Below are 25,156 nucleotides of genomic sequence, written 5' to 3'. Positions count from 1 at the left end.
GTGATCCTTTTTAAAATAAAGACAAATTATTTCACTCCAATGGCCCAAATTTTATGGCTGTCTTCCTGTCTTGCAGAGTAAAAGTCAAACTCATCACAGTAGCCTACAACATCTACATGACCTCCCTCCCATTTCACCTCTTTGACCAAACCTGCTTCTTTTTCCCTAACTCAATTTTCTCATGCTACAGTGATCAGCTTGCTGCTCCTGGAGGGCACCAGGAAACTTCCTAACTCTGGATCTTTCCAGCTACTATTATTCCCTTCCTCTAATATCTGCATGGCTTACTTTCTCACCTGCTTCAAGCCATGCTGAAACACCAGGTTTTCATGTTAAAGAGCCATCCTTGAGCATCACAGCAATGTGCTGAGAACACGTAACAAAAGCTTCCTGTAAAAGAACTGAATTGGAAGAGATATTTAGTGCTCAATGCTTTACTGTTTTTTCCTTACATTAAACTATGCTAACTTAACATGTCTTTGTTGTCTTCTTCTATGATTTGACATCTAATGAAAAACATTATAATATTACATTATTATCAAAGCTGTAACTGTAAAAAGATTTGAACAGCCAGATATGAAAATGCAGATGACACCCCAGAACATTTATGTTGTTGATGTTGTTCAATACAACTCATTTCATGGTTCAACTCAGCACAATATCCTACTTGAACAAAATAATAAAGAGAAAAATGCCAAATAATAGAGGAGAATGTAGTAGACTCTAAAGCAACAGTTTAGCTATTACACCAAAAACAAGTGCTATCTGAATAAATCATAAACTTGACAGATTTTGACACGAAGAAGCTAATTTAGTAGAACTGTCACAATCCCAAGTCTCTCTTTCTTGTTTCAAGGAAATTTTGATTGAATGCTAACTGAAGCACTGAGTTGCATGCTGAAAAATTTTGGAAATATTTGTTATTTTTTCTCAACAAAACAGTAACAACACAGTAGTATACGATCTAAAAGTAAATCTGCTAACAAAGCAGAAACCAACCTGTGGGCACTTCTTTGCCTCATGCCTGTCTCACACTATATAAGTAATCTTTTACCTGAATGGGATATCAGCTACATTATTGTTTTTAACCAAGATCTGTTTTCTTCAGTGTTGACATGCAATTAATTTTCCTGGCCAGTGAGAAGTGTGGCTAGGAAAACTGAAAAGGGTAACAAATATGGCCATTACAAATATGGCCACAATAATCAATCCTTTCCTTATCCATGCCCTTTTCCACTGATTTTCCACTACTCCCATCAAGAGATGGAATCTGTTTCTTCACCTCTTTATCTGGGCTGGCCTGGTAAATAGAATGTGGTAGAAGTGACAGGATGCTATTTCCAAGCCATGAAGTCAAGGGTCTTCTGTGTGACTCTTTCAGAACTCTGCCACCACCATGCGTCTCTTCTTCATGTGGTTTCTCATCCACAATCAGTCTAAACCAGCCGGCAGCAGACCTTACACACATGGTCAGCCCAGAAAACACATCCAGCTGAGCTCAGTCCAAACTGCCAGTTTGCAGATATGTAGGCTAAAAGAGGAGCTGTCTTAAGCCACTATGTTTGTGATTGATTGTTACATGGTAATTATAAGGTAGCATCTTTCTTTGCTGACAAGTAGAGGAAAAAGATACTGATTTCATTTTGAATTGCAGCTTGAGTTTTAACTGGAATAAGCAGAAGGTCCCTTTGGTGTCAACAGATTAGATAAAAAGAATTGGGTTGTTTGTTCCCCCTAGTGTTTCCTCACTAGATCACAGTTCTAGATACCAGTGGCTGGCACTCATGCACCACGTAGTGGTACAGGAAGTCCATCCCCCTTAAAACAGAGGAGCTCTGAGAGCAGAATGGGCATTTTCAATTCTGCTCAGACAGCTAAGAAAAAAAACAACACGTTTAATTACTGTCACACAGATGTACTACTTTGATTGTCAACTTTTGTTTGATTAAATCACTCTTTTATGGAAAAGGAGGCTAACATTCTTATGGTACAAAATTGGCTCATACAAACTAAAGGAGAAAAAATTCATAAATCACACACCACAGCTAGAATTGACTTATTTTGGTCGCACTGAGTAGAAAGAGAAGTCCCTTCAACACAGTCCTCAGACTGGTATATCTGGAGGGTCATCTCCTATCCTCCTAAACAATGATAACAAATGGACTGGACCAGTTCAAACCTCACAGGAAGAGCCAGTATAAAGTATATGGGCACCGAATCAAATTAGACGAATGTAAGAAATACTGGGAAAACAATGATAAAGAAGGCAAAAGGAAATTGCCTACCCAAGCATCTCCTATTGTTTCTAGATTTATCATTGGCAGGTAGGCAAAGTCACCCAAAATATCTTCTTGATACTGACTGAAGTCTTCATTTCATGTGTATCTCCTTACTACACAATTCAACTATACAAAATCATTCTGGAAATCAAGTCTATCAGGTACTAATTAACTCATATTTACATGTATCACTATGTACTAAGAATCTTCATTATGTCAGGTCATGATAAAGGTTCAAAAATGAGTAAGCCATAGACACTGTGTTACACAATGTATGGGGGATGTTGGTAAAGAAACACCTTAACATAGCTAACAAAAGGTAGAAAATAGGAAGAAACGACATTAGTTGAAAATGGAGATAATCATTTGAATTGGACCCTGAAGGACAGGCAGGATTTGAACATGAATAACAGTGACACGGAAGAAGAGGAAATCTAGGATGAGACAATAGCTTGTTTCTCTTTGCAGAGAGGAAAATATATTGGGTGGACTTGGCCAAAGCTATCACATTAGTAAAGCTTTTCTTGGGAGGTCCTGGCCTCTTGCTGCTGACCTAAGAAGGTAAGAAAGAAAAAAGCATTAGCATAGGAAATGAACTATATTTAGGACTAAATTATATAGAAGCAATATATCCTTGCTTCTGAAATATAAATCAATGTGTACTTTGTAACTTTTCAAATGAATATTCATAACTTAGAATGTATTTTAATGACATTTTAGTCATATCTCAAGCAATGTACACATTAATTTTCTTTTGTCTGCAACTTTATTACTCCATTGGAATTATAGGATTTTGCTACCCTTTTTGTTCTGTGATACAATTAGTCCATGTAGATTTGTTTGTACTTACCTTTAGCCCAGTAAATAATGTAGATTATGGTTACCTTTAGTGTGCCTGATTTTGTTCTGAGTATATTTTTCTCAGACAACTCAAAGTTATCATTTTAATGACTGACTTGAATTCTTTCCTAACAAATCTAAATCTAAATGCCTTGTGTTTTTTGACTTTTTCCTTCCTCGTCTTACTATTTTCTCTCCTCTCTCTTACGTTTTCTTTTTTTTTTTTTTGTCCTGCAAATTTTCCTGTAGCAAAATGAAATTGCTGTCTCCTATCAGATTATAGCAATCCTGGCATTATTACAAAAGATTTCCCTCACCTAACTAGAACTAAGAAGCGATACGTTTTAATCTGAGATATTTCTAGACTGACATAAAAAGTAAAGTTTTGAATTTGGCTCTATCACTTAACCCATAAACAAGCTTAGTACACCTTACTTCAGATTCCTTATGAATAAATTCTGACTTTAATAGAAAAATTGACACATGTTTATTGTATGTTTTGTGTGCCAGAAATTGTGCTACATGATAGAAAACATACAAAAACATAAGATTCTCATAAGGCTAAGGACTATGAAATATAAAGAAATCAATAAAATCAGTCAAAATGCCTCATAAAAATGCAAATCATGTTTTAAATGCTAAAGAGAGCTTCATATTAGCTGTATAGAACTTTATATCCTAACACATATGAAGTGAACAAGAGTGAAGACAGAATACTGTTGAATAGACTCTATTTCCCTTTTAGTGTTTGCCAAGCATGACTACATGAAAGCTTTAGTTCTCCAGTAATCAAGAGGCTAATGTTTACAAAATTTTTTTCTTTGTACCTCATTGCTGCAGAATAACTTCTTTCTTTGGCATTATTTGATATCAATGAAAGCCTCTTTTAAAAAATTTTTCTTTTATATTTTTCTTTGTTCAAAATTAAACAGCGGGGATAAGTAAAAAAAAATCTTATACCTTAGAATTTTGACAGATAAGTGCAGGATATAAAGGGCATGCATAGGATTTAAAATGTAATGGGATATGTGGAAGACTATATAGAGGCCTGTGACTATAACCTAATGCATGGTGCTGTGGTCTAGGAATTATCAAGGCCCGGAGACTCTGAGGAGATAATCCTTATCACTTGTACCTCACTAGCTAAACTTTGTATTATGCAATATACATGGCAGTGTGATAAAGAAAAGGGGTAGGCTTTGGAAGTGATTGGAGATAACACTGTAGTGATGACCAGACATAATTGTAGTAAAACTTTACCTGTTTGAATTGAGCTTGGAAATAATAGTTCAGACTATTTGCTTGGTGACAGACATCAGGCACTATGAGGTTAATGAAATATTTTAAGACTTTGAAAGACAAACTGGTTTTTGTCTTCTTTTTTACTTTAGATCCTATAAGGTTTTTACACCAAAGAGCCATTACTACTGCATAGGGAAAGAAAAACAAGACCTTGCCTGTTTTTGGTAAAACAAGATGGATAAATTATGTTGTAAAATAAATATTTATCTACAATTTTTGAAGGTCCTGAATTTATAGTTTCCATATGGTATAGGATGCACTAATCTGATATCACATTTGTGATTTGTGTAAATGATTACTATTTATTAAACATTATTTAAAATACGTATGAACCATACCCAAAAAGCATATTTAAAGTAACATATCATGATTGCCTATGATTTCTTTCAAAAAAAATAAGCAAATATTAGGAAATCTGTCAAAGTAATACCTGATAGTAAAGGCTTAAGAAGAAAAACATGTTTATCTCAGTTTTTATAGTCTTTGCTAAGGTTTAAAATATTTGTATTAAAAACTCTTGGTAACCTCTTAAACTTGTAATAGTCATGTAGCAAAAATTTGCTACAAACATTGGACATAATGGAGAAACTGATCACATTCCCACCACCACAACTACTATATCACAAAGTACTGGAGGTCTTATCAAACACTATGTGAAAAGAAAAGAAAATGAGTTACAAATCTGAAAGGGAAAAGCCAAAATTGTCATTATTTCAAATGATGTAATAATATGCTCAGAAAAAAAAAAGAACAAGAAACAACTGATAAAGAACAAGAAACTGATAAAGTATTAAAAATAAAAAACTGAGGGCAGTTTATCACATTCAAGATTAATCTACCTTGGGAAACTCTTCCGAGATGCAACAAATGGGAGAATTCTCGATCAAGGAAATGGAAATCATACAACAATATGTAATTGTCTTTAAATATGTTATGCAAACATCTCAAAAACATAATGATGAAATAAAATATATGCATCAAGTACTGAAGGTTACTAAACAAAAATAGTAAAATATGAAAAGAACTCTTTTAAAAACATAAAAATGAAAAAATACTATTACAAATGAGAAACTCAAAAGTTGAAATAAACATTTGATAACATGGCTGAATACAGAATTAAATACTGAAGTATAGAACTGATGAACTAACTTAGAACGCAGCACAGGAACTAGCAGATACGAATATATGAAAAGGGATCAGCAAGGTCCTTAGCAAGGTCAGTTTGCTTTTTAATTCAGATTTATAAATGTTTGTGAAATGCCCAAATTCTAGGAATAAAGAAAAGGTCATAAAAGCAACCAAAGGAAACAAATATTACCTACAAAAGATGCAGGAATTTTGCTCCAGAGTTCAACTAAAGTCCAGGTTCTTGTCTAACAACCAGGAAAAAATTAGGCACGCAGACACATTGAAAGGTAAGGATAGCAGCATTTAGTAAAAGAAAGCTCTCAGCAAAAATAAAAAGAGGGACCTGCCAACAGACTCCCAGCTCACAGACTGAATACCAGGCCACCACACACGAGCTGAAGAGCCCAGACTCCTCCCCGGGCATCAGGCTTGAATTCTCGGTGGCTCCACCCCACTCCTCCAGTATGCAGGTGGGCCCCCCAGTCTGCTGTGGGCATGCCCAGACAAAGCCCTGTTCCGTCATCTACACAGAAGCATCTAATGTAAACATTTGTGGGGCAGGTCAGAGATTCTCTGGGAACCCTCTCTTATCCGCCTCTTACATCTATCACAAATAGATAACATCTTTATAAGTGCTCTCACTAGCAACACAATGTCCTAGGAATTATATTTTCAAATTTTAGAAGGGAAATGATTGTCAATATAGAGTTCTGCACCCTAGTAAACCATCATTCGAGAGTGAGCGTAAAATATAAGTGTTTCAGATACTCAGTTTTTGATCACATGTACTAACTGGTAAATAACTATAGAATGTACTTCAGCAAGAAAATAAAAATGATCTCAAATAAGAGTAAATATTGAGAAAAAATTTATTCAAAATAAGCAGCAAAACATCTTCACAAATTTAAATAAGCATTGACTTAGAAAAGCTGCATTTTTTGCTTGAAACAATGTGTAAAAAATTTTCCACATGTGATTATAGAAGATAGGAGCATGATTTAGTTCAGAATGTAACATCTCTCTGCTTTGAAAGAATACAGACTAACTGGTTCTAGGGAATATCAGAAAATATAAATATGATATATAAGTGAAAAAATGTTGAGTTATCCCTGAAAGAATAGAATTAAGTACATAACTTCTAAACTTATAAAGAAAAAGAGGGGAATAGAAATGACTTCACTGGATCAATAGAATATAGGGTAAGGGGAAAAAGGGACAGAAAAAGTGAGAAGCGAAGCCAGCTGGGTTTCTGAGTCAGGTGTGGACTTGAAGAACTTTTCTGTCTAGCTAAAGGATTGTAAACGCACCAATCAGCACTCTGTGTCTAGCTAAAGGTTTGTAAACGCATCAATCCGTGCTCTGTGTCTAGCTAATTGGGTAGGGGACTTGGAGAACTTTTCTGTCTAGCTAAAGAATTGTAAATGCACCAATCAGCTCTCTGTGTCTAGCTAAAGGTTTGTAAATGCACCAATCAGCGCTCTGTGTCTAGCTAATCAGGTAGGGGACTTGGAGAACTTTTCTGTCTAGCTAAAGGATTGTAAATGCACCAATCAACACTCCATGTCTAGTTAAAGGCTTGTAAACACACCAGTCAGTGCTCTGTGTAAAAACAGACCAATCAGCACTCTGTAAAATGGACCAATCAGCACTCTGTAAAATGGACCAATCAGCTCTCTGTAAAATGGACCTATCAGCAGGATGTGGGTGGGACCAAATAAGTGAATAAAAGCAGGCCACCTGAGCCAGCAGTGGCAACCCACTGAGGTCCCTTTCCAGGGTTGTAGAAGCTTTGTTCTTTCCCTCTGTTCTTTTGCTCTTCACAATAAATCTTGCTGCTGCTCACTCTTTGGGTCTGCGCCACCTTTAAGAGCTGTAACACTCAGTGCGAAGGTCTGCAGCTTCACTCCTGAAGCCAGTGAGACCAGGAACCCACCAGAAGGAAGAAACTTTAGCCACATCTGAACATCTGAAGGAACAAACTCCGGACACACCATCTTTAAGAACTGTAACACTTACTGTGAGGGTCCGCAGCTTCATTCTTGAAGTCAGAAGACCAAGAACTGACCAGAAGGAGCCAGTTCCAGACACAAAAGCATGGCACAGAAAGCAAAACTAAAATGCTGAAAAAAGTCAAAACATCTGAGCAATCATCAAGAATCAGAATGAGCTAAACCCACCTTTCCAATACCAGAAATCTCAGATTATTTAACAAAATCCAGTTATATCCTTTATAAGAGAAACACCAAATGCAATAACACAGAAATGCTGAAAAGAAAAAGAAAAAAGAGAAAGCATGCGAACATTAATAAGAAAAAAGCTGGTGCATCAATATTAATATCAGAAAAGAATGAAATTTCAGATGAAGTATATTAAGGAAAAGAAGAACACTTTATACCAATAAAATAACAAATCATGAAGAAAATACTATAATGTTGAATCTATAAAAATATATAAAACAAGTAATAGCCAGATTACAAGACGAAATGGATAGCTCCACAGCCGTAGTGGGAGATTTTCAACAAATCACTCATATACTGAGAGATAAAGGAGACAAAAATTAAAAATCAAATAAGATTTGAAAAACAAAAATTTTCATCTGAAAGAATTTCTATGTGGAAAGATCATTTTCAATTGCCATATACTTTCTCTAGTATAATGGCTTGTCCTCTGCCTTAGTAAATGTCCACAAATCCATCACTTGACATTTTCCCCCAAGCTCTTTTTTCTTTCCAATTATTTCCTTTAGATTTTCACTTTAAATGCTGTCCTCTGGCCTTATTTAATTAATTTCTGATGGTGAAATTATTTCTCTGATTATAATTCCATTTAAACAAACCAGATAAGTCATCCTTTTAAAAAGCTCCCGGAGAGAGCACCATCCATTGACTTCCACTTAAGCATCATTGATCAAGGCTTTGTCATCTGACCACTACTAGCTTCAAAGTCAATTGACTTTCTTTACCAAGGCGGCAGAAAGCCATTTTGTACCATAAAATAGCAAAATTGATCGCTAAACTGCAGGAAAATAAAATGAATAAGTGAATAAATAAATAATAATATATGTGCATAACCTCCTCCTCCCAAATTTGAGCACCCTGTAGCCTGTGATGAAAAAATACCAAACTGACAGGAATTGAATTAAAACTTAAAATCACTTCCTTAATAAAATTACAAAAGTTGGGAGAGTTGGAAGGGATTATATTCATATAGACAGTAATTTATATTAAAAACAATATCATTTTAAAACAGTGTCTTAGTCAGCTCCACAAACATGGCCACCACAAACCCAGCCCACTCATCTTTTGATTGTTTATCTTAGTCTGTCCACATACCCTGTTCCTACCCAGCATTTTCTTTTAGAGTAAAAATTCCTTATAAGTTTTATATATAAATATGTGTGTGTTTGTGTGTGTATATATATATAGTTTAAGTTCTGGGGTATATGTGTAGAATGTGCAGGTTTGTTATATAGCTATACACGTGCCCTGGTGGTTTACTGCACCCATCAACCCATCACCTACATTAGGTATATCTCCTAATGTTATCTCTCCCCTCACCCCCGACAGGCCCCAGTGTGTGATGTTCCCCTCCCTGTGTTCATGGGTTCTCATTGTTCAAATCCCACTTGTGAGTGAGAATATGCAGTGTTTGGTTTTCTGATCTTGTGATAGTTTGCTGATGATTTCCAGCTTCATCAATGTACCTGTAAAGGACATGAACTCATCCTTTATTATGGCTGCATAGTATTCCATGGTGTACACATGCCACATTTTCTTAATCCAGTCTATCACTGATGGACATTTGGGTTGGTTCCAAGTCTTTGCTATTGTGAATAGTGCCGCAATAAACATACATGTGCAGGTGTCTTTATCATAGAATGATTTATAGTCCTTTGGGTATATACCCAGTAATGGGATTGCTGGGTCAAATGGTATTTCCAGTTCTGGATCCTTGAGGAATTGCCACACTGTCTTCCACAATGGTTGAACTAATTTACACTCCCATCAGCAGTGTAAAAGCATTCCTATTTGTCCACAACCTCTCCAGCATCTGTTGTTTCCTAACTTTTTAATGATCACCATTATAACTGTCATGAGATGGTATCTAATTGTGGTTTTGATTTACATTTCTCTAATGACCAGTGATAATCAGCATGTTTTCATGTCTGTTGGCTTCATAAATGCCTTCTTTTGAGAAGTGTCTGTTCGTATCCTTTGCCCATTTTTTCACGGTGTTGTTTGTTTCTTTCTTGTACATTTGTTTAAGTTGTTTGTAGATTCTGGATATTAGCCCTTTGTCAGATGGATAGATTGCAAAAATTTTCTCCTATTCTGTAGGTTGCCTGTTCACTCTGATGATAGTTTCTTATGCTGTGCAGAAGCTCTTTAGTTTAATTAGACCCCATTTGTCAATTTTGGCTTTTGCTGCTGTTGCTTTTGGTGTTTTAGACATGAAGTCTTTGCTCATGCCTATGTCCTGAATAGTATTGCTCAGGTTTTCTTCTAGGGTTTTTATGGTTCTAGGTCTTATGTTTAAGTCTTTGATCCATCTTAAGGTGATTTTTGTAAAAGGTGTAAGGAAGGGGTCCATTTTCAGTTTTCTGCATATTGCTAGCCAGTTTTCCCAACACCTTTTATTAAATAGGTATTCTTTTCTGCATTGCTTGTTTGTGTCAGGTGTGTCAAAGATCAGATGGTTGTAGCTGTGTGGTGTTATTTCTGAGGCCTCCATTCTGTTCCATTGGTCTATATATCTGTTCTGGTACCAGTACCATGCTGTTTTGGTTACTGCAGCTTTGTAGTATAGTTTGAAGTCAGATAGCATGATGCCTCCAGCTTTGCTGTTCTTGCCCAGGATTGTCTTGGCTATGCGGACTCTTTTTTGTTGCATATGAAGTTTAAAATAGTTTTTTCCAATTCTGTGAGGAAAGTCAGTGGTAGTTTGATGGGGATAGCATTGAATCCATAAATTACTTTGGGCAGTATGGCCATTTTCATGATATTGATTCTTCCTACCCATTAGCATGGAATGTTTGTCTATTTGTTTGTGTCCTCTCTTCTTTCCTTAAGCAGTGGTTTGTAGCTCTCCTTGAAGAGTTCCTTCACGTCCCTTGTAAGTTGTATTCCTAGGTATTTTATTCTCTTAGTAGCAATTGTGAATGGGAGTTCACTCATTATTTGGCTCTCTGTTTGCCTGTTATTGATGTATAGGAATGCTTGTGATTTTTGTACATTGATTTTTGCAGCCTGAGACTTTGCTGAAGTTGCTTATCAGCTTAAGGAGGTTTTGGGCTGAGACGATGGGACTTTCTAAATCTACAATCATGTCATCTGCAAACGGAGACAATTTGACTTCCTCACTTCCTTTTTGAATACCCCTTATTGCTTTCTCTTGCCTGATTGCCCTGGCCAAAACTTCCAATACTATGTTGAATAGGAGTGGTGAGAGAGGGCCTCCTTGTCTTGTGCCAGGTTTCAAAGGGAATGCCTCCAGCTTTTGCCCATTCAGTATGATATTGGCTGTGGGTTTGTCATAAATAACTCTTCCTATTTTGACATATGTTCCATTGATACCTAGTTTATTGAAAGTTTTTAGCATGAAGGGCTGTTGGATTTTGTCAAAGGCCTTTTCTGCATCTATTGGATAAACGTGGTTTTTGTTGTTGGTTATTTTTATGTGATGGATTATGTTTATTGATTTGTGTATGTTGAACCAGCCTTGCATCCCACGGATGAAGCCAACTTTATTGTGGTGGATAAGCTTTTTCATGTGCTGCTGGATTCGGTTTGTCAGTATTTTATTGAGGATTTTCACATCAAGGTTCATCAGGGATACTGGCCTGAAATTTTCTTTTTTTGTTGTGTCTCTGCCAGGTTTTGGTATCAGGATGATGCTGGCTTCATAAAATGAGTTAGGGAGGAGTCCCTCTTTTTCTATTGTTTGAAATAGTTTCAAAAAGAATGGTACCAACTCCTCTTTGTACCTCTGGTAGAATTCGTGTTGGGATTCACTCAGGATGGTGGCAGAAATATTAAAAGGAAATATTAGGGCAAGTTATAGGGAATAGTCACAAACCTTTTGGAAGGCCAAAAGGTTACATAGCTTGTAATAACTGAACAGGCTAAAGGCAGCCGTTTCTTACCTTAGAGCATTAGGTCATAGCATAAATATTAGGGACAATAGAGGCTTCCCCAGTTAAGTGTGTTTACCTCCATTAACTAACCTTTGAGCCAGATGGCTCCCTCGGTGGGGGAGAGGTTGAGGAGGGAAATTGCTCCTTCATGGTATTTACTTTAGACCCCAGTACCTGAGTTTTAATCATTCCTAGAACCACTCTCTTAACTGTCTTAATTATCTGCAAGTATGTTTACTCAAAGCTTCTGTTGTTAACTGTACATCAAATAAATGCCTGGTGTGCAAACTGCTCAGGGCCTGCTACAGTGACAAACCTCTCTTGATATGCAGGCGGTTGGACACTCAGCTGAACTGGCAAAACAAAATATCTGTGTGTCAGTGTACATTTTATTCACCTGTCATTTGGGTCAGGGTCTGCAGGCAGACGCCTGCAGCTAATGTCCTCAAGTGTGAGGAGCAATACCTCAAATTTGGCTGTGAATCCGTCTGGTCCTGGACTGTTTTTGGTTGGTAGGCTATTAATTACTGCCTCAATTTCAGAACTTGTAGTTGGTCTATTCCGGGATTCGACTTCTTCCTCGCTTAGACTTGGGAGGTGTATGTGTCTAGGAATGTATCCATTTCTTCTAGATTTTCTCTTTTATTTGCGTAGAGGTGTTTATAGTATTTTCTGATGGTAGGTTTGTATTTCTGTGGGATCAGTGGTGATATGCCCTATTTCATTTTTTATTGCATCTATTTGATTCTTCTCTCTTTTCTTCTTTGTTAATCTGGCTAGCGGTCTATCTATATTGCTGATTTTTTTCAAAAAAAAAAAAAAAAACAGCTCCTGGATTGATTTTTTGAACGTTTTTCATGTCTCTTTCTCCTTCAGTTCTGCTCTGATCTTAGTTATTTCATGTCTTTTGCTAGCTTTTGGATTTGTTTGTTGTTGTTTCTCTAGTTCTTTTAATTTTGATGTTAGGGTGTCAATTTTAGATCTTTCCTGCTTTCTTTTGTGGGCATTAATATTATACATTTCCCTCTAAACACTGCTTTAAATCTGTCCCAGAGATTCTGGTACGTTGTGTCTTTGTTCTCGTTGGTTTCAAAGAACATCTTTATTTCTGCCTTCATTTAATTATGTACCCAGTAGTCATTCAGGAGCAGGTTGCTCAGTTTCCATGTAGTTGAGCGGTTTTGAGTGAGTTTCTTAATCCTGAGTTCTAGTTTGATTGCACTGTGGTCTTTTCTTTAAGAGCGTTGAATATTGGCCCCTACTCTCTTCTGGCTTATATGATTTCTGCAGAGAAATATGCTATTAGTCATGGGCTTCCCTTTGTGGGTAACCCGACCTTTCTCTCTGGCTGCCCTTAACATATTTTCCTTCATTTCAACCTTGGTGAATCTGACAATTATGTGTCTTGGGGTTGCTCTTTGCAAGGAGTATCTTTGTGGTGTTCTCTGTATTTCCTGGATTTAAATATTGGCCTGCCTTGCTAGGTTGGGGAAGTTCTCCTGGATAATATCCTGAAGAGTGTTTTCCAACTTAGTTTCATTCTCCCCATCACTTTCAGGTACACCAATCAGACGTAGATTTGGTCTTTTTACATGGTCCCATATTCTTGGAGGCTTTGTTCTTTCCTTTTTATTCTTTTTTCTCTAATCTTGTCTTCTTTCTTTATTTCATTATGTTGGTCTTCAATCACTGATATCCTTTCTTCCGCTTGATTTATTTGGCTATTGATACTTGTGTATTTTTCATGAAGTTCTCATGTTGTGTTTTTCAGCTCCATCAGGTAATTTACATTCTTCTCTACATTGGTCATTCTAGTTAGCAATTCAACTAACTTTTTTTCAGGGTTCTTAGCTTTTTGCATTGGGTTAGAACATGCTCCTTTAGCTCGGAGTTGTTTGTTATTACCCACCTTCTGAAGCCTACTTCTGTCAATTCGTCAGACTCATTCTCCAACCAGTTTTGTTCCCTTGCCGGCAAGGAGTTGTGATCCTTTGGAGGAGGAGAGGCATTCTGGTTTTTGGAATTTTCAGCCTTTTCGCGCTGGTTTTCCCCATCTTTGTGGATTAATCTACCTTTGGTCTTTGATGTTGGTGACCTTTGGATGGGGTCTTTGAGTGGATGTGCTAATCCTTTCTGTTTATTTTTCCTTGTGACAGTCAGGCCCCCCTGCTGCCAGTCTGCTGGAGTTTGCTGGAGATCCACTCCTAAACCTGTTTGCCTGGGTATCACCAGTGGAGGCTGCAGAGCAGCGAAGATTGTTGCCTGTTTTTTCCTCTGGAAGTTTTGACCCAGTGGGCACCTGCCAGATGCCAGCCAGAGCTTTCCTTGTATGAGGTGTCTGTCGGCCCCAACTGGGAGGTATCTCCCAGTCAGTATACATGGGGGTCAGGGACCCACTTGAGGAGGCAGACTGACCTTTAGCAGAGCTCAAACACTGTGCTGGGAGGTCTGCTTCTCTCTTCAGAGCTGTCAGGCGGGGACGTTTACGTCTGCTATAAGCCCCTGACTGGGGATCCTGCCTTTTTTACAGAGATGCCCTGTCCAGAGAGGAGCAATCTGGCAGTCGGGCCACAGCAGCCTTGCTGAACCACAGTGGGCTCCACCCAATTCAAACTTCCCAGCAGCTTTGTTTACACTGGCTATACAACTGCATACTCACACCTCAGCAATGGCGGACACCCCTCCCCACACCAAGCTCCTCCATCCCAGGTGGATCTCAGATTGCTGCTGTGCTGGCAGCGAGAATTTCAAGCCAGTGGATCTTAGTTTCCTGGGCTCCGTGGGGGTAGGACCCGCGGAGCCAGACCACTTGGCTCCCTGGCTTCAGCTCCCCATTCTGGGGGAGCGAACAGTTCTGTCTCAGTGGCATTCCAGGCGTCACTCAGGTAGGGGGGAAAAAATAAAAAAAAAATTAAAAAATTAAAAAAGGCTCCTGCACCTAGTTCTAGTTCAGTGTCTGCCCAATTTGCTGCCCAGTTTTGTGCTTGAAACCCAGGGCCCTAGTGGGGTAGTCACCGGAAGGAATCTCCTGGTTTGTGGGTTGCGAAGACCGTGGGACAAGCACTGTATCTGTGCCCTTGTTTCTCAGGTCTGAGGCTCACGGCTTCACCTGGGTTGGGGAGAAAATTCCCCGACCCCTGGAACTTCCCAGGTGAGGTGACGCCCCAGCCTGCTTTGGGCTGCAGCCAGTGTCCAACCAGTCCCAGTGAGATGAACTGGGTACCTCAGTTGGAAATGCAGAAATCACCCATCTTCTGCACAATCTCGCTGGGAGCTGCAGACCGTAGCTGTTCCTATTTGGCCATCTTGAATTTCCCTGTGGCCTTTATAAGTTTTCTATAAGTTCTCTCAGTTCTTAATAGCAATCATGCTGGTCAACATACACCGCTTTCAAAATGCCTTAAGCTTAATAAGAAAACACAGAATCTTGATCTTCACTTGTCTTGACTTTTAAAATTGTGTTCAATGCTGAATAATCCAACATAAACTGGAGTCTAGTTCATTAAAAAAAGGTTTTAAAGCCTTTTTAAATTCAAAGCCATGCTAAAATTTCAGAAATACACTTGCCCTTGACTTTGCAACTTATCATTCTGTACATCCCCTTTAATATTTAAAAAACATGTTTGCAACAAAATACTTTGAAATTTGAAGAAAAAACATTGCAAAGTCAAATGTCAAGAAATAGACACCTTAAAAAAACAAAAAGGCTAATGGAACAGAATAGAGAACCCAGATACAAATCCAACATTTACAGCAAACTTATATTTGACAAAGGTGTCAAAAATATACAATGGAGAAAGGAGAGTCTCTTCTATAAATGGTGCTGGAAAAACTGGATAATCAGTTGGGTACAGTGGCTCATAATCCCAGCACTTTGGAAGGCCAAGTTGGGAGGATCATCTGAGGTTGGGAGTTTACATGGTGAAACTCTGTCTTTACTAAAAGTACAAAAATTAGCCAAGTGTGGTAGTGCACACCTGTAATCTCAGCTACTCAGGAGGCTGAGTGAGGCATGAAATCTTTTGAACCTGGGAGGTGGAGGTTGCAGTGAGCCAAGATTGAGCCACTGTACTTCAGCCTGGGTGACAGAGTGAGACTCTGAAAAGAAGGAAAGGAGGAAGGAAAAATAAAAGAAGAAAAGAAATTCAGAGAGAGAGAGAGAAGGAGGGAGGAAGGGAGGGAGGGGGACTGGATAACAGTATGCAAAAGAATAAAACTAGGCCCCTGACCAGGCACGGTGGCTCATGCCTGTAATGCTAGCACTTTGGGAGGCCAAGGCGGTGGATCATGAGGTCAGGAGTTTGAGACCAGCCTGGCCAATATGGTGAAACCCCACTTCTACTAAAAATACAAAAATTAGCCAGGAATGGTGGTGTACACCTGTAGTCCCAGCTACTCAGGAGACTGAGGAAGAAGAATTGCTTAAACCTGGGAGGCGGAGGTTGCAGTGAGTCGAGATCACGACACTGCACTCCAGCCTGTATGACAGAGCAAGACTCTGTCTCAAAACAGCAACAACAACAACAACAACAACAACAAAGCTAGACCCCTATCTCTCACCATATACAAAAATCAAATCAAAATGAATCAAAGAGTTCAGTGTAAGAGTTAAATGTGACACTTCTAAAAGAAAACACTGGGGAAGTACTCAGGGACATTGATCTGGGCAAACTTTTTCTGTGTAAGCCCTCAAAAGCACAGACAACAAAAGCAAAAATAGACAAATGGGATTGTTTCAAGCTAAAAAGTTTCTGTACAGCAAAGGAAACAATCAACAAAGTGAAGAAACAACCCACAGAATGGGAGAAAATATTTGCAAACTATCCATCTGACAAGGGATTAAAACCAGAACACATAAGGAGATCGAACAACAGTGGAAAGAACAATTTAAAAATGAGCAAAATATCTGAATGGGAGTTTCTCAAAAGAAGACATACCAATGGCCAACAAGTATATGAAAAGATGTTCAGCATTACTAATCATGAAAGAAATGCAAATCAAAGTCACAATGAGATATCACTCACCCCAATTAACATGGCATTTATTACAGAGACAGGGAATAACAGATACTGGTGGGGATATGAGAAAGCGGAACCCTCCCACACTGTTGATGGGAATGTAAATTAGTACAGTCACTATGGAAAACAGTATGGTGATTCCTCAGAAACCTATGATGAGAACTACCATATGATCCAGCAATTTCACTACTGGATATATATCCAAAAGAAAGAAATCAATATATAGAAGAGATATCTGAACTCTCGTGTTTATTGCAGCACTATTCACAATAGGCAAAATACAGACTGAACCAAAGTGCCCATCAATGGATGAATGAAAAAAAAAAAAAAGTGGTGTATATACACAATGGAATATTATTCAGCAAAGAAAAAAAGAATGAAATCCTGTAATTTACAGCAACATGGATGGGATAGAAGTCATTATGTTAAGTGAAATAAGCCAAGCACTGAAAGACAAACATCACATGTTCTCACTCATATGTGGGAGTTAAAATAAATAAAGGGATTTCATAAAGATAAAGAGTAGAGGCCTCTGGCCTGTACAGAGGCCAGGAAATGTAGGACTGGGGGTGGGGATGGTTGATTAATGCCTATAAATATACTTTCAAGTAGAAGAAATAAGATCTAGTGTTTGATAGATTAGTAGGATGACTATAAATTAATCTCTTGTACATTTCAGTATAGCTAGAAGAGAATAATTGGAATGTTCCCAGCAGAAAGAAAAGATAAATATTTAAAGTGACGGATATTCCCATTACCCTAACTTGACTGTTACACATCATATGAATGTATCAATTATCACATATACTCCAAAAATATGTACATCTGTTATGTGTCAGTAAAAACAAAATAAATGAAGTTAGAAAGCTCATAGAAAAAAAGAGACAGATGTCTATTTTTAATTGACAAATAATAATTGTATATATTTATGAAGTACCATGTGATGTTTTCATATATATGTGATACATTGTCAGATGACTTTCCTCGAAGCACAATTATAGATTAACCCAAATGAACTACCTGAGCCATGAATTCCACCGACTCCTTTTGAGATGACAATCGCCTCAGTTAGGACTCATCATGTGCTGTCAACCTCAGGCACTTCTAGACCGCTATTATATGTGTAAATTGGGAAAATGTTACTCATAAAACCATATTATCATTTCACATATGTCTTTCTAATTTTGTTGTGTGCTAAATTGGACTCTTGCCTTTTAAATCAATTTAGCTCAAAATAAGATTAGAAGCCAATGATGAAACTTAGAATCTTAGAAGTCATTTGACTAAACATCAAACTAATCCATGGTGTTTCTTTGAACACTCCTATTATTTGCTCACTTATGGGGTTGGCTTTAATAGCTGTAATCATTTTTAGTGCCTTTGCTTAGAATCCAAAGCTGTTTCACTATTATCACAACTCACGTGTTCTGCCAGAATCTGTTAAACTGTAACAGGATAACTTACCAGCTTTCAAGAAGGGTGAGACCACAGACCCTTCACAGTTCTCAGTGCAAAAATCAGAAAGTGAGTGGCTTTGGAAAGGAGACTAATGGAAAGGGGCGCAATGGAAGGAACTTTCTGTGGTTCAAGGTTGAAATGGAAACATCTTAATTGAAATGTTCTATTTCTTTATTTAGGTTGTATCCACAATTGTCAAAATAGAACACTTAAGAAATGCATTTATTGTATGTAAATTACACATCAAATTTTTTTTAATTCCTAAAAGTTCATCCTCAACTGAATGGCATTATTCCTTTTCATCTTCTCAGGAAATTTAAAACTTTTTTGGGGGGTGGAAATTAGCACCATCAGTATATACAATGTTAAATGACAAAAATAAATAAAATTTATGAATAGTTAGCAGCAATTACCAAATAATTACATGAATGACAATTCAGAGAAAGACAAATATTTGATATGAGAGCTTTAAATGATCAATGTCTTTATAAGCTGTAATGTTTATTATTTAGGTTTTGTGAAATATCTAAAACTTTAAGTAGGAAAATTTCAGTGAAGATTCTCAAGTGGCTACTGAGAGAAGCCTGAACAATATGTTGACAGATTTTTGTAGAAAAGAAAATAGAGTAACTTGCAAAAATATCCAAAATATACCAATGACAAATTGAAATTCTCTCTCTCTCTCCAAAAAATATATATATATATTTTGCAGCACTATATATATATTTGCAGCACTATTCACAATAGACAAAATATATATATCCAGGCTGGAGTGCAGTGGTGCCATCTCAGCTCACTGCAAGCTCCGCCTCCCGGGCTCATGCTATTCTCCTGCCTCAGTCTCATGAGTAGTTGGGACTACAGGCACCCACCACTACATCCAGCTAATTTTTTGTATTTTTAGTAGAGACAGGGTTTCATCGTGTTAGTCAGGATGGTCTCGACCTCCTGACCTCGTGATCAGCCTGCCTGGGTCTCCCAAAGTGCTGGGATTACAGGCATGAGCCACTGCTCCTGGTCCCAATATTTTATTTTTGAAAAAAAATCAGTAATGACTTCATGCCAGAAAGAACAGAAAAATCTAGTTTAAAAATTTGTAGCTGAACAATTGACTTCCTTGAATTAAATGAAGTTTAGATGCATAAATAAAATACCTTGATAAAGTAGGGCATTAAAGAAGACTGAGATATTATCATAGAAGCAGAGTTAGTGCAATTTGAGTATATGAATATAAAACATGTAGGAAGGTAGAGATGCGCTAAAAATTAGATGTGTAACAGAGGAAAATATTAATTTTTATTATACATTGTTATAGGGTACATGTGCACAACATGCGGGTTTGTTACATATGTAGACATGTGCCATGTTGGTGAAATTAATATTGTTCCAAACAAATTCTAGAAGAATCTACTGTAGAGATGCTTATGAGCACTTTGAAAATAAGATGATTTCATGAAACCCCCTCAAAGCACACAGAGATAAACATACTTAACTAATACTTAAAAGAAAATAAAATAGGAGAGAAAATATCAGAGTGCCCTGCAGGTGATCAAGGAAAGTACTGTTTTCGGAAGATCTTGTTTCCATTTAAAACGTGCGTATTTGTGTTCTGCTTCACAATTAAGATATATTTCTTATTTGGGGTTCAAGTTCAGAAACATTTGCAAGCTTCTGTTCTGAATAGGTTTGCCTATAATATTTGAATAAGAAATGGAGAGACAGATACTATAGAAGGAAGGTACCTACTATAACTAACTTGTTCCACTTACAAGCTTGGGCTACAAACTGTCATTTTTGATATATAAAACTAAGTGATTCTGAGTCACCTTCTCTACATATCCACATTCCCTGATAAATAACAGGATTCTAGCACTTTCTTAATCCAAAGTATTTGTCCCCATTAGTATCATTCCCACAACGGAAAAGCAGATCATCTGAGCAGCCCTTTGCCTCGGGGGAGATCCCTGGCCTGTTTCTGTTTTGTTCAAAGGCTGTGTAGTATAGCTGTGGGACAAGGGTGGTGGACCAATCAACTGAGGTGACTGAATCATAGACCAGAACTGCTGGTCTAATAGTAGCTCCTCAGCATTTCAGGAAAGAGAGAGAATGCCTTTCTTTCCCAGAGTTATGTTACGCTATAGTCACGCCATGCCACCCAAGGCCTGAGCCTCCTGTGTTAGGGCATTTCACAAGTACAGCATTTTTAGTTCTCTACTTCTACATAGACATCTGTTTTCTCCATGCATATGGCATGGTTAGATGATCTATACCATCCACATGCTGTGCTCAGACACAGGCCTCTCCTACTACTCCAGGGAGAGGTTGCTACTCTTCTTATATCCAAAGAATCACTCTTACTGATTACTTGTGATGCTGGAGGGGAGATACAACCTTAAGTTTGGCATTGCCATCATGGGTTAGTGCTGGCAAGGGGCATCCCAGAGACTTGATGACAGTATTTCTCACTCCTGGCTTATCTTCGATGTGAAGAGCATCTCTTGTCCCAACACTGAAGCCATTCTTCCAGCTACAGACTTCATACTTGGGGCCTTCAGGATCCGGATCCATAGGAAGTCCCTGCCTCTGCTCCCTACTTCCAGAAGGGCAAGATCCACCGCAATTCCTGTCACAGAATTATTGACAATTAAAATATTTTCTTTCTTCTGTCCATCGTCTGAAATATTTTGGACTGTTGAGGCATTCTCTTTGCTATTTAGTCTTACCTCGAGCGTTTTGCATTTTGGCAGATCTCTCTATAGCTGGAGGCAGCATGCTTCGCTGTTTTTTTTTTTCTGTCTTCAAATTGCACAGATTTGAAGTCAAACCCTGAATCTAATACTTCAAAGTTATATATCTTTATAACTTTGGGAAGCTGACTTCTCTGACTTCAAGTGAGGTTATGTTTAAATGTTAAAACCATAGTAGACATGCAGGAACTACTGGTTTCTTTCATTTTATATTTTGTTATCGCAATGTGAGTGCATGATAGAAGCACACTAACTAGTTGATTTGGCTTCAATTTTGTTGGAAGAAATTTTTTCAACAATTATTGATTGATATTAAACTAGATACCATTCATCGTTGAGGAATTACTGTTTTGGTAAAAATCATGTCAATCAGAGAATTATCTTTAAATTGTTAGCAATGGTGAAGTTATCAGAAGTTAGTCTGGGCATGTTTAAAGGAGGCAGTTGGATAGAAATGTGTCATGAAAAAAATAGAATGTACTGCGCTCTGAAGAATGACAAAAAGGGATTATTCAAATAAGAATGTAATTACTATAAACACCAATCTTGGCTATAATTGTTATATTTCTTTCTGATCCTCTGAGATTGCTTTTTATTTTTTGAAACAGGTGACTATTTTAATTCACTAGGTGAGTTATCACAGCCATCACCTTTCTGGACTTCCTTTCTAAATAAACGAAAACTATTCCAACATAATGAAGGAAAGCTGTACAGTCTGTTGAATTGTATTCTTGTGTCTCTCCTGAAAACTATCATGGAGGAATATGTGGCTTCTCTTGACCTAAAGGTAGAGAATGGTAAAATTCACTTATTGGCATTGTTTGCATTGTAGATCTGATGCCAGTAGCTGGAGTAAGCCTTATGCACAGATGAAGTGTTCAGCTTCACAGCAATGTTTTGTACTAGGATTAGGAGAATATCCTGAGGAAATACATCTTTTCAAAACTCCATAATGCAGATCAAAATAGTATTAGTTACCATATGGTCTGTAAAGCAATTCTGGCCCAGTTCTCTCTATTTTGTAGATTAAACAAATAAACAAAAAAAAAAATCACAAACATAAAATTTTTTTTTCAAGCTCAAAAACCTCTGCCATAGCTAGCACAGGTACCTGGAATTCTACTTTCAAAGGTTCATTTACACATTAGAAGGCGTCTCAGTCTTCAGGTATCTTTGGCTAAAATGTAAACAGCTCTGCTAAGCACAGTACATTGACTTTTATCATCCTCCAACACCTGCAGAGATGATTCCCTGAAGTGATTAGCTAGGGAATGGACAAGGGACAACAATGACAGGAGGCTATGTACATTGGGCTGAGGCAGCATGCATATTCCAGGCATTTGGTGGAGTAGGTGTGAGAAAGTAAGTCGTGTGAATTTGGAAAAGAGACCCAAAAACAAACTTTTCCCATCTCACGATTGTGTCTGACTCTTGTCCTGAAAGTAGAAAAAGGCTAAGAAAATCAGGTTATACAATAGGGGGTGGAATAACTCAAAAGCTTCTTTAAGATCCTCAAGCAGAATGAGCTTATTAATATTTCAAATCTAATCTAGAAGAAAATGCATTATTAAAGGAAGACCCCAGGATGACTAAAGACAGAAATCTTTTCCCTTGCCTGTAGGCCTTCTACCTAAATCAAATGATATTCCAAATGACTTGGTCTATCTGATCTGCCCAACATACCAAGGAGAGGGAAACCAAGAAACCTCACTAACACTTCCTGGCAGCCCTTTGATCCTGTCCCCTGCCTCCACTCCAGGGATCCCCCAATTCTTGGCCCTTCAGTAAGTCCCCCTTCAGACTCACCCTGACCACCCCTCTAAAACTCTGGCACAATATTCTCAAGTAACCAGCAAAAAATGCTACATTTATAATAAAGTCATATTATTAAGCTCCTGCAAATAGCTTATAGCTGTATATTTCATACACTACCAAGTGTGATTAATCCTTCTTTAAAACATTGAGTAACTTGCCGAACATTTATTATGGGAAGTGATGTTTCAAATTTTTTCTGCACTTTGTTTTATATTTTTTAATACAGCATGGTTTTGTTTTCCTGCTCTACTTTTTCTACCTTCACTGGAATAATTTTTTACTTATTGTGCTTTTCTGTCTATTGTTTTAGAACTTAAATCCGTTTCTTATTCTTTTAGTGATCATCTTAATTTTTAACAAAAAATTAAACTTATATTTTATTCTGCATATCAACAATTAATATTAATCCTCCAAATACAACAAAAGCCTTATGCCATTTTTACTTTGCTACTCTCCCAAATTGCCACCTCACATGTTTGAAAGTGTCTTGAATTTGAATTCAAAATTGTTACTTATTTGTTCATAATTAAATCAACACTTGCATAGTGTTAACTATACATTTACTGATTTCTTGCTCATCACTATTTTTTGCCTTCTATTTTATCCTTCTCTTAGATTTTCTTTTCCTTTCGGGAAGTAAATTCTAAAACAATAATTTCAAAAAGGATCTAATGGTAATGTATTAATTAAGGACATCTTTACCTACAACTAACATACTCTCATAGCAGTAACTTAGATATAGGAATGTATTTATTTCTTGTAACTAGATGTAAGACTAGATGTAGATGGCTGCTAAACTTGGTTCAGGACTACATACCAGGCCACTATGTCTACAATTTTCTTCTCCTGATAGTTGCAGAATAGATGCCATTATAGATCTTAAGCAAGCGTTCTAGTTGGAAAAATGAGAAAAAGAAGAGCAGCTTATGCATCAAGTAGATCAGAAACTTTCCCAGAAATCTTATGGCAAATTCCACTTATCATTGACTGGAATTATACATGGGCAATGTGGGGAAAAAAAGATGGGAAATGGGGATTGGGTCCACAAAGAAATAGCAATTTGTCCAAGAGGCTAACTTTTAGATGAAATACATACCAAAAAAAAAAAAAAGGATGCATTCTGTCCTCAACTTGAGTACTAATTTTTGTTTTTGTTTTTGGTATAGTATTTTAGCTTAAAGCTATATCTTGTCAATATTTTGAAGACATGACTCCATTTTATTCTCCTATGCTGTGTTGTTGATGAGAAGGCTATTGAAAATTTAATTTTTGTTTCTTTAGAGGTAAACTATATTTTGTTGGTGGTGATGGTCATTCTGAAAGATTTTGGAGCTTTTTTATTCTTAGGTGTCAGGAGTTGAACTTTTCTCCTAAAATAGGCTCAAGTCCCAATCTCTGGTACCTGCAAATGTGACCCTCTGAAAAAAAAAAAAAAAAAAAGTTTTTGCGGATATAATCATATTAAGAGAAGGTCATACCGAATTAGGGCAGACCCTAATCCAGTGACTGGCCTCCTAAGAAAAGGGAATTTTGAACATAGGCACACACAGGGAGAATGTCATGTCATGACAGAGGCAGAGAATAGAGTGATGTGTGTACAGGTCAAGTAATGCCAATAATTTCTGGTAACCACCAGAAGGAAAGGGCGAAGAAGGATCCTTCCCTAAAGCCTTCAGAGGGAGCAGCAGTGGTGAATCCACATCTTGATTTCAGTCTCTCCTTCTGAACTGTTAGAGAATAAATTTGTTATCTCAAGCCGCTCAGTTCATGGTAATTTGTTATGATAGTCCTAGGAAACTAATACACTAGGTTTCTAAAAGTTATCTAGGTCATGTCTAAGTATAACTCCTATGTTATAAATCCTATTTAACACAATGTAAACCCTTTAAATTGAAGGACTGTGTTGATAGCAGCCTTTGCTGAATGATCCTGGTGGTGGTTCTAGACATCCTTCCTGCTTTATGTTTTTGTTTATTCTGAATGTGGAGTTTCTCTGGGAAATAAGCTGCCCTTTCCCATCCAATACCTTGTCACTGTGTACGTTCTGGCGGTAGCTTTCTCTGTCCATTTTTTTTTTTTGGTTTTTTGTTTTGTTTTGTTTTTTTGTTTTTTTACCATTTAATCCTATCTACTTTCTAGCTTCTAGAATTTTTCACAATTTCTGGCCTATTGTTGAAAAACATCCTTGTTTTTCAGGGTTATTCCCTGTAAATATATTTTCTTTCTGTTACATCAGTAGAATTGGCTGGCAGAAAAGCGAATGAATGTGCGTTGCTCAATCTGTCATTCTGAGTCAGGCCACAGATTTTTAAAAATTTATTTATCCTAGTTAATTTTTTCCCTTAAGACCTTTCAAACCATATTGGCATTAGAAGCTTTTGTGTTATTTTTTCACTTTATCTAGGGTCCAAGCATAATTTGTGGCTGCCTCTGAAT

General features: G+C 37.3%; 1 long non-coding RNA gene across 1 annotated transcript in view; it reads right to left on the bottom strand.

Moving 5' to 3' along the window:
• The window catches only part of LOC101024909, a 39,053-nt gene extending 32,836 nt beyond the window's left edge, over positions 1-6,217 (bottom strand). Inside the window, exon 1 of the long non-coding RNA XR_002522027.2 lies at positions 297-6,217. This is a non-coding gene — a long non-coding RNA (uncharacterized LOC101024909). The remainder of the gene's footprint in view (positions 1-296) is intronic.
• Between the last annotated feature and the right edge of the window lie 18,939 nt (positions 6,218-25,156).

This window comes from Papio anubis, chromosome 3 (genome assembly GCF_008728515.1).
Source record: "Papio anubis isolate 15944 chromosome 3, Panubis1.0, whole genome shotgun sequence".
Classification (NCBI taxonomy): Eukaryota; Metazoa; Chordata; class Mammalia; order Primates; family Cercopithecidae; genus Papio; species Papio anubis.
The sequence above is the reverse complement of the archived record's forward strand: the minus strand, read 5'-3'. Positions and strand labels throughout refer to the sequence as shown.